The 8,179-nt window shown below is 42.6% G+C and overlaps 1 pseudogene; it reads left to right on the top strand.

Annotated features, from left to right (window-relative positions):
- The first annotated feature begins 1,105 nt into the window (after positions 1-1,105).
- On the top strand, positions 1,106-2,069 carry LOC103081567 (heterogeneous nuclear ribonucleoprotein A1 pseudogene; annotated as a pseudogene).
- The last annotated feature ends 6,110 nt before the right edge of the window (positions 2,070-8,179 follow it).

Here is an 8,179-nt window from a genome sequence, read left to right as displayed (position 1 = left end):
ACAAATGTTTATAGCAGATCTATCCATAAATATCAAAAACTGGAAGCAAACAAAATGTCTTAGTTGAATGGATGAGTAAGTTAACAATGGAATACTACTCAGCAAGGAATAAACTATTAATACACATAACGGCTTAGAAGAATCTCAAAAGCATTAAGCTGAGTGAAAGAAGCCAGTCTCAAAAGGTTACATACAGTATAATTCCATTTATATGACCTTCTCAAAAGGACTAACTAGAGTGAGGGAGAACACACCAGTGGTTGCCAGAGGTTAGGGAAGGGAGAAAGGTGTGACCTCAAAGGGAGAGTACAGAGGAGATTTCTGGAGTGATGACATTGTCTTGTGTCCTGATTATGGTGGTAGATAAAAGTGTTAAAATTCGTAGATCTGTACACACACAAAGCAGCCGATTTTATTGTATGTTCATTTAAAAAATAAAATGAAAACTTTTAGTGGAGTTCTATTTCCTACTCTATCAAATCTAAACTCTCTCTGCCTATGTGTGAGCCCCTCCATCATCTGCTTCCCCTCTTTGTCATGTTCCTAGGTCCGTTTCCTCTCTGTCCCCTGAGGCAGCTCAGCTGTGCCCCTACCCCCCATCCATCTTCCCTCCTTTTATGAACAAACATTATTGATCCTCTATAAAAGGCCAGCTACAGTACTAGCCTTGGGGGTGCAAGAGCTTCTGGGCTATAATAGCCCCTCCTCTTCTCTCCTCTTCACCCTTCCTTTCCCCCCTCCTCTTCTTTTTATTCAAATCAAGTCCCACCCCTTTTGCCACGTCAGCCCCAGGCATTCCTGCCACCACCTGACTCAAGTTCTCTGTCATCCGTCTGCACCAGTAAACTAATTGCACCACAGCTGTTTCTGGTTTTGTTGCATTCTTCCAGTTAGATTTAGTTCTTTGAAATTAGGAACTTTTTGTTTGTTTGCTTTTTCAGTCAGACCTCAGATGATCAAACAGCTCTTAACATAAGAGTAAGTGCCCTATACCTAGCTCACTATTTAAAACATGCATTGGGAGATACATTCGTTAGATTACTCCTTTCTGCCAGTGGACGCTGGGGAGTAAGCATCATTGATGTGTGCCCCCTCCACTGCCGTCATGTCTAAGTCAGAGTCTCCCAAAGAGCCTGAACAGCTGCAGAAGCTCCTCCTCAGAGATGTGATCTTTGAAACAACCGATGAGAGTCTGAGGAGCCATTCTGAGCAAATGGGGAACGCTCACAGACTGTGTGGTAATGAGGGATCCAAACACCAAGCACTCCAGAGGCTTTGGGTTTGTCACATACGCCACTGTGGAGGAGGTGGATGCAAGCATGAAGGCAAAGCCACACAAGGTGGATGGAATAGTTGTGGAACCAAAGAGGGCTGTGTCAAGAGAAGATTCTCAAAGACCTGGTGCCCACTTAACTGTGAAAAAGATTTTTGTTGGTGGCATTAAAGAAGACACTGAAGAACATCACCTAAGAGATTATTTTGAACACTGTGGGAAAACTGAAGTGATTGAAACCATGACTGACCGAGGCAGCGGCAAGAAGAGAGGCTTTGCTTTCGTAACATTTGATGGCCATGACTCATTAAACAAAATTGTCATTCAGAAATACCTCACTGTGAATGGCCACAACTGTGAAGTAAGGAAAGCCCTATCAAAGCAAGAGATGGCTGGTGCTTCATCCAGCCAAAGAGCTGGAAGTCGTTCTGGAAACTTTGGCGGTGGTCTTGGAGGGGGTTTTGGTGGGAATGACAGCTTTGGTCGTGGAGGAAACTTCAGTGGTCGAGATGCCTTTGGTGGCAGCCGCGGTGGCAGTGGCTGTGGTGGCAGTAGGGATGGCTGTAATGGGTTTGGTAATGGTGGAAGCAGTTTTGGAGGTGGCGGAAGCTACGATGATTTTGGCAGTTACAACAATCAATCTTCAAATTTTGGACCCATGAAGGGATGAAACTCTGGAGGCAGAAGTGCTGGCCCCTGTGGTGGCGGAGGCCAGTACTTTGCCAAACCACAAAACCAAGGTGGCTATGGCGGTTCCAGCAGCAGCAGAACCTCTGGCAGTGGCAGAAGGTTTTAATTACTGCCAGGAAACAAAGCTCAGCAGGAGAGGAGAGCCAGAGAAGTGATGGGGAAGCTACAGGTTACAACAGAGTTGTGAACTCAGCCAAACGCAGTGGTGGCAGGGCCTAGCTGCTACAAAGAAGACATGTTTTAGACAATACTCACGTGTATGGACAAAAAAAATTGAGGACTGTATTTGTGACTAATTGTATAACAGGTATTTTAGTTTCTGTTCTGTGGAAAGTGTAAAGCATTCCAACAAAGGGTTTTAATGTAGGGTTTTTTTTTTTTCTGCACCCATACTGTTGATGGCTAAATGTAATAGACTGACCATGAAGCTGAATAAATGTGTCTTTTTAAATAAATTAATAAATAAAACATGCATTGGCATTGAAGTGAATGAGTAAACGTTAACCCTAGGAAAATATGAACATAGTTCTGAATTAGAAGGAGGTCTAAATTTCCCTTCTTTCCACTTCCTCATCCATTGCTTCTCTTGACATTGTTATAAACTCTGTCTTTGCTGACTCTTCTCAGCAAGAACTATATTGCTTTATTCAGCTTCACTTCACACCCTTTGCTCTTTTCCTGACCTTTTTCCTTCAGGAACCTGAACATTTTCTCTCTTTCATGCTCTAACTTTCAGACTACTTATATTCTTAATTTAATTCTCCACTCTCCTAAGACTTTCTCAGTACTAGATGGTTTATACCTTACAAATGCCTCGTTTCCACTTCATGAAAAATTTTTTGCAATTTTCGTCTTAATTTGTTATTTTTACTTTTCACATGTTTACGGACAGATGCTAAGAATAATCCAGTCTTGGTGTAAAGCATTAATATCTGTTCGTCTTCTTCTTCAGGTCATGTGTTGGCGTCCAGTTCTTCTGGATTCCTCCTTCCACTGCTGTCCTCGAGTTCCTGCTTCTCTCTGCGCTTCGCCTTCTCTTACTCTCCTGCTGGGAACCATGGTTGCTGTGATCCTACCGTAATCATACTGTCATGATGGAAGGGAAATGCTTCTTCTTAGAGCAGCTTGAAAGGCACCAGGAACTTTCTTGATTTTATTTTTACCTTGGTCCTAGAAAGCCACCCAAAGCCTCCTCTGTATAGAATGATCTAGGATTAAGTGGCATCCTTACAGCTGAGGATAGCCTTTCCTGTTTTACGGAAGAAGTCTGACCAAATAGAAGAGGCAGATTAAAGGTGTTCCTAAAGAAGAGGGGACGCAACAGAGGAGTAGGAGAGCAGAGACTGCTCCCCCGACCCCGACAAGAAGTCAAAGCCTACACTTCCCCCCAACCCAAGACAGGTTCCCCTTATTTCCAGTAGGGCAATTTCCAGCAACTGTCTGTCCTCTGAGAAGTAACTTACTGTTGTTTCTGCAATGTTAGCAGCAAAATCAGCAAAAGATTTCCACATTTCAAGATAAATCAGAATCTCCTCACCTCCTAACTTCCACCTCAGTAACAAAAAATGAAAATGCAGAAATCCTACAATGCAGCCACATTTGCAGTTCCTGTGGGTGAAACCCACATTTGATAGCTGTATGTTTATAGGTGACTCAAGTGACAGAACCAAGAATGACCTTCTATTAGTGTGGGCATTTTAGAGCCAGAGAGAAAAGATGGATCGTTACACCCCAAAATGTTAACAATGAGTAGCTTTGTATGGCAGTTTTGAATGGTTTTGTTCCTTAGATTTGTCTTTATCCACTAAAGTTTCTAGAGCTCCGTCATTTATTTTTCGTAAGAAATAATGTTACGTTTAACCCAACTGCAATGCAGGTCAGCATTGTTTCCCTTCTTAATAGGACATAGTACGTTTTCATGCCGAGAACAAAGATAAGTTAAAACTTTTATTTTAATTAAAAATACGTAAACAGTCTCAAAAACAAGAGAATATCTCTGTGGTCCAGAAATAAGAGAGTGAGGGATGGTGGAGGTTCCAGTCTTCCTGGCTCTAGAATAGGAAACTAGCACGGCTGCTGGGAGCTCCCAGGCGTGGCGGAACAGACTTGCACCTCTTCTGGGTGGGGCGTGGCGTTGGCCTGGCTGTGTGACACACAGGGTCAGGGTACTTTGCCCTTCTAGAAAAAGAGCTTAGAAAAAGCTGCAGCTGTGGTGCAGGCCTGTCACCAATAACCAGCAGCAGGAGAGAGAAGCTGGGGTCTCCCAGGCACAGCCTGCGCCCAGAGGCACCTGCTGGCAAAGAGGTGGGATCAGCATTGCTCCCACGGATGAGACACCCAAACTGCTCCCACAGAGCTTGGCTCTGAATGGGGACCTAGGCCGAGTCAGAGCAAATCACAATTTCCGAGGCAAGGAGAGGTGAGCAAGAGAAATGGGGCAACAAACACCAGCAAAAGGAAATTTCCACTCAAGATGACATGGCAGTTAAAAGTTTAAAATGCAGAAATGAAACTCACGTCGTAAATGATAGCCAAAATACTCCCCAATCGGGGATTCATCCCTGAAAGGATAGAAATAATACAGCCATCTGAAAAACATGTTAAAACTCCCAGTGAGCTAAAGGGGGAAAAAGAACTTAGCAAAATAAGAAATTATAGGAAGGGATTATGAAACAAAAGCAAGTGGATATGATAAAGAACCAGGAAAAAGTCCTGGGAATAAAAAGTATCGCCACTATAATTAGAAAAAAATAAAAACAACTCTAGGGGCTTCCCTGGTGGCGCAGTGGTTGAGAGTCCGCCTGCCGATGCAGGGGACACGGGTTCGTGCCCCGGTCCGGGAATATCCCACATGCCATGGAGCGGCTGGGCCCGTGAGCCATGGCCGCTGGGCCTGTGCATCCAGAGCCCGTGCTCTGCAACGGGAGAGGCCCCAACAGTGAGAGGCCCGCGTACCGCCAAAAAAAACACAACTCTAGATGAACAAAGAGAATTAATGAATTAGAAGGTATGCTGGGATATTTACCCAGAAGACGGAACCAATGAAAAAACATGAGATAGAAAAGATTAGATTCACACCTCAGCATAGATATAACATAAAAGTTCCAAAGTAGAGAACTGAGGACACGGTAGTAGATAATTAGTATAGCTCAGAACTTTCCAGAATCAAACAACAAATCCTCAGATTGAAAGCACACATGAACGAATCCCTATTTTCTAATACACAATTTGTATATACAAATTCCTGTTATTATATAAAGTAGGGATTTGTTCATGTTAACGCATGCCCAGCCGTAGTCCCAAATGAAAAGCAGAAGGAAACAACTCAGTACTTGCCGGGGCTTCTCACCATCCCTCTCACACTCACTCAAACACATACAGAGTATGCAGAGAGTTACCTCTGGCCAATTTGATGCATGCCTCTTCTTCCCGCCCCATGTCCCACAGCAGCGGGAATCCGACACAGCAGGGGACTTCCCTGGTGGTCCAGAGGCTAAGACTCCACGCTCCCAATGCAGGGGACCCAGGTTCGATCTCTGGTCAGGGAACTAGATCCCCCATGCAGCACCTACGAGTTTGCATGCCAGCAACTAAAAGATCCCACATGCGCGACTGAGAGATCCCACATGCCGCAAGGAAGACCGGCACAGCCAAATAAATAAATAATTTTTTTTTTTTTTTAAAAAAGAAAGACACCTGAGCTAAGCAAGGCCAATCTTAGGTGTACCTCTGGCTGCGCCACTCTTATTGGTATGTAATGTACATTGTTTCATTGAAGTTGTAACACAACGTGGCATGGACTGACTTCTCAGCTCAATTCCTTCTCTCTCCATCCATACCATTTAGTGTTTCAGTTCTAGGTTATCAAAGAAAAATGTCAGAAAGGGACCATATACCTTTGGTTAACTACAAAATAGACACCTGCAGCCACAAGGGGACCTTTCTTCCTGCACCCCCTGCAGCCTACTTGCTTTGGGGTGATATTTTTACCAAGCATCCCTTCATTCCATCAAGCAGCAACATTAAATCTCTTGTTCTGCACTTTACTGGCTGAAGGTTGTAAATGTTTTATGAGCCGCTGAGCTTGCAGCATTACTATTTTATTAGAAGGTTGAATATCTTTTCTTCGTAGCTGGGCTACTAGTGAAGTTGTTCTTTCTCTTAAAAATGTTAACTTCATGCTTGTTATGAAATGGAAATTGGCAGGATGTTGTAAGTAACTGTTTAAAAATGGTTTGGCCCATTTGAAAGCAAGCTTGGATAGCACTGGGACTTTTTTTTTTTTTTTTTTTTTGGATTGACCTATAAGTAACTGAGGGACGGAAAGGGATTTTTTGATTCTCTAACAACTGGATTCAATAAAGTCCTTCTGGATTCAATCTGTGATTGCTGAGGTATATTATATTCAAACTCTGACATCAATCCAAAACTCAATTATGAATTTACTCAGGTGCACATCAGAATGAAGCAGTCGAGATAGAGAATCAAGTTACCTGGCTGATCCCGGACAAGCCATAGAATAGTTTTAAACCTTTTTTCCTCCTCTCTTCTGTCTTCGACATTTCTTCCTCTGCCTTCCTCACAAACTGAGAACCAAATAAGTCAGGGAAGTGAAATGTGGAGAAATTAACTCTTCTAGAAAAAGCTAGACTAGGGTGCATCTCCTCCATGATGAAAGAATGATGTTACAAAGGGACCGCGCTCTCACCAACCAGGAAGAGCCAATATGGCCACCAGCTTCCCAAAGGGAACCACTCCAAGCATCTTCTTTTCCTCTCCCATGTCTCTGTTCTTGCTGCCTCCTCAACTATAACGTTTGTCTCCCCTTTTTTATCTTAAAAGCATCTCATTTTCAAAACCAAGTTCACTTATCACCTCCGATCGGCAGCCTTTCTAGACTAAATTCCTTTCCCCTCATGCATACAAGTGAGAAGTGAGAATTACTCCTTCCTTGCTATTCTCATTTTAAGTCTTACTCCATCTGTTGATTCATCTATTTACTCAACAGTCTTCTACTAAATATCTGCTATGTGCCATGGCACTGGTGAGAAAAAGATAAATAAAGTACAATCTACATCCTTAGGAGCACAGATCTTTGTTTCCATATTGTATCTGAATTCCCAGGAAAGATTTGTTGAGGATGAGACCTTATTGAAGCCATTTTTCTATCTCAGTGCTTACCATTGTCTAGCACACAGTAGTTGTTCAAAAGATATTTCTTAAGTTGATTTGAAAGGAAGGAGTTGAGGTGTTAGATCTTCATTCTAAAGTTTATGTTCTGGGCTTCCCTGGTGGCGCAGTGGTTGAGAGTCCGCCTGCTGATGCAGGGAACACGGGTGCGTGCCCCGGTCCAGGAAGATCCCCCATGCCGCGGAGCGGCTGGGCCCGTGAGCCATGGCCGCTGAGCCTGCGCGTCCGGAGCCTGTGCTCCGCAACGGGAGAGGCCCCAACAGTGAGAGGCCCGCGTACCGCAAATAAAACAAAACAAAAACAATAAAGATTACATTCCATGGGTGATATTATTGGGAGGCCTCCAAAGACTGAGGTCAAAAAGATTTTTCCTGTGATGCAGATTCTTTTAGTCTTTTATTTTTTTAATTTTTAAAATCATTTTTAATTGAAATATAGGTAACTTACTATGTTGTGTTAGTTTCAGGTGTACAGAAAAGTGATTCAAGTGTATATATTCTTGATAGGGATTCTTTTAGTCTTTAAATCAAATTGCATTTCTTTAGTTTATTAATTCAGGAAATATTTATTGAGGGTTTACCCTCTATCATGTTCTGTGTTAGACATTGAAGAAAAGATAAATAAGCAATGTATATAGCATACATGTATATAGTACATAAATATAGGTGTATAATATATACAAGTCAGATATTATTATTGCTATTATTACATGGAAAACCTACAACTTGTCCCTCAGCAGTAGAGTTATGACAAGAGTCTATTCAGATAAAAGTGAAGAGCTCAGTTATCAGTCTCCCCCATTAGACAAATGCTCTATAAAGGACCGTGTCTTCCTTTATGTCATCACCCCAGCATAATATTGGGGATAGCAGATGTTCAGAAAGAATTTGATGAATGAATGAATTGTACAGCCATTATTTTGAGTGTTGAAGTCTAGTGAAGATATTTGTTTCTGTCTAAAACAGGGCAGCCAGCTGCTTTACAGTGAAATGGTACAGAATTCATTTTGGATCAGACAGGTCTGAA

The sequence above is a fragment of the Lipotes vexillifer genome, unplaced genomic scaffold (genome assembly GCF_000442215.2).
Source record: "Lipotes vexillifer unplaced genomic scaffold, Lipotes_vexillifer_v1.1 scaffold16, whole genome shotgun sequence".
NCBI classification, from domain to species: domain Eukaryota; kingdom Metazoa; phylum Chordata; class Mammalia; order Artiodactyla; family Lipotidae; genus Lipotes; species Lipotes vexillifer.
This window is presented reverse-complemented; position numbering and strand designations above follow the sequence as displayed.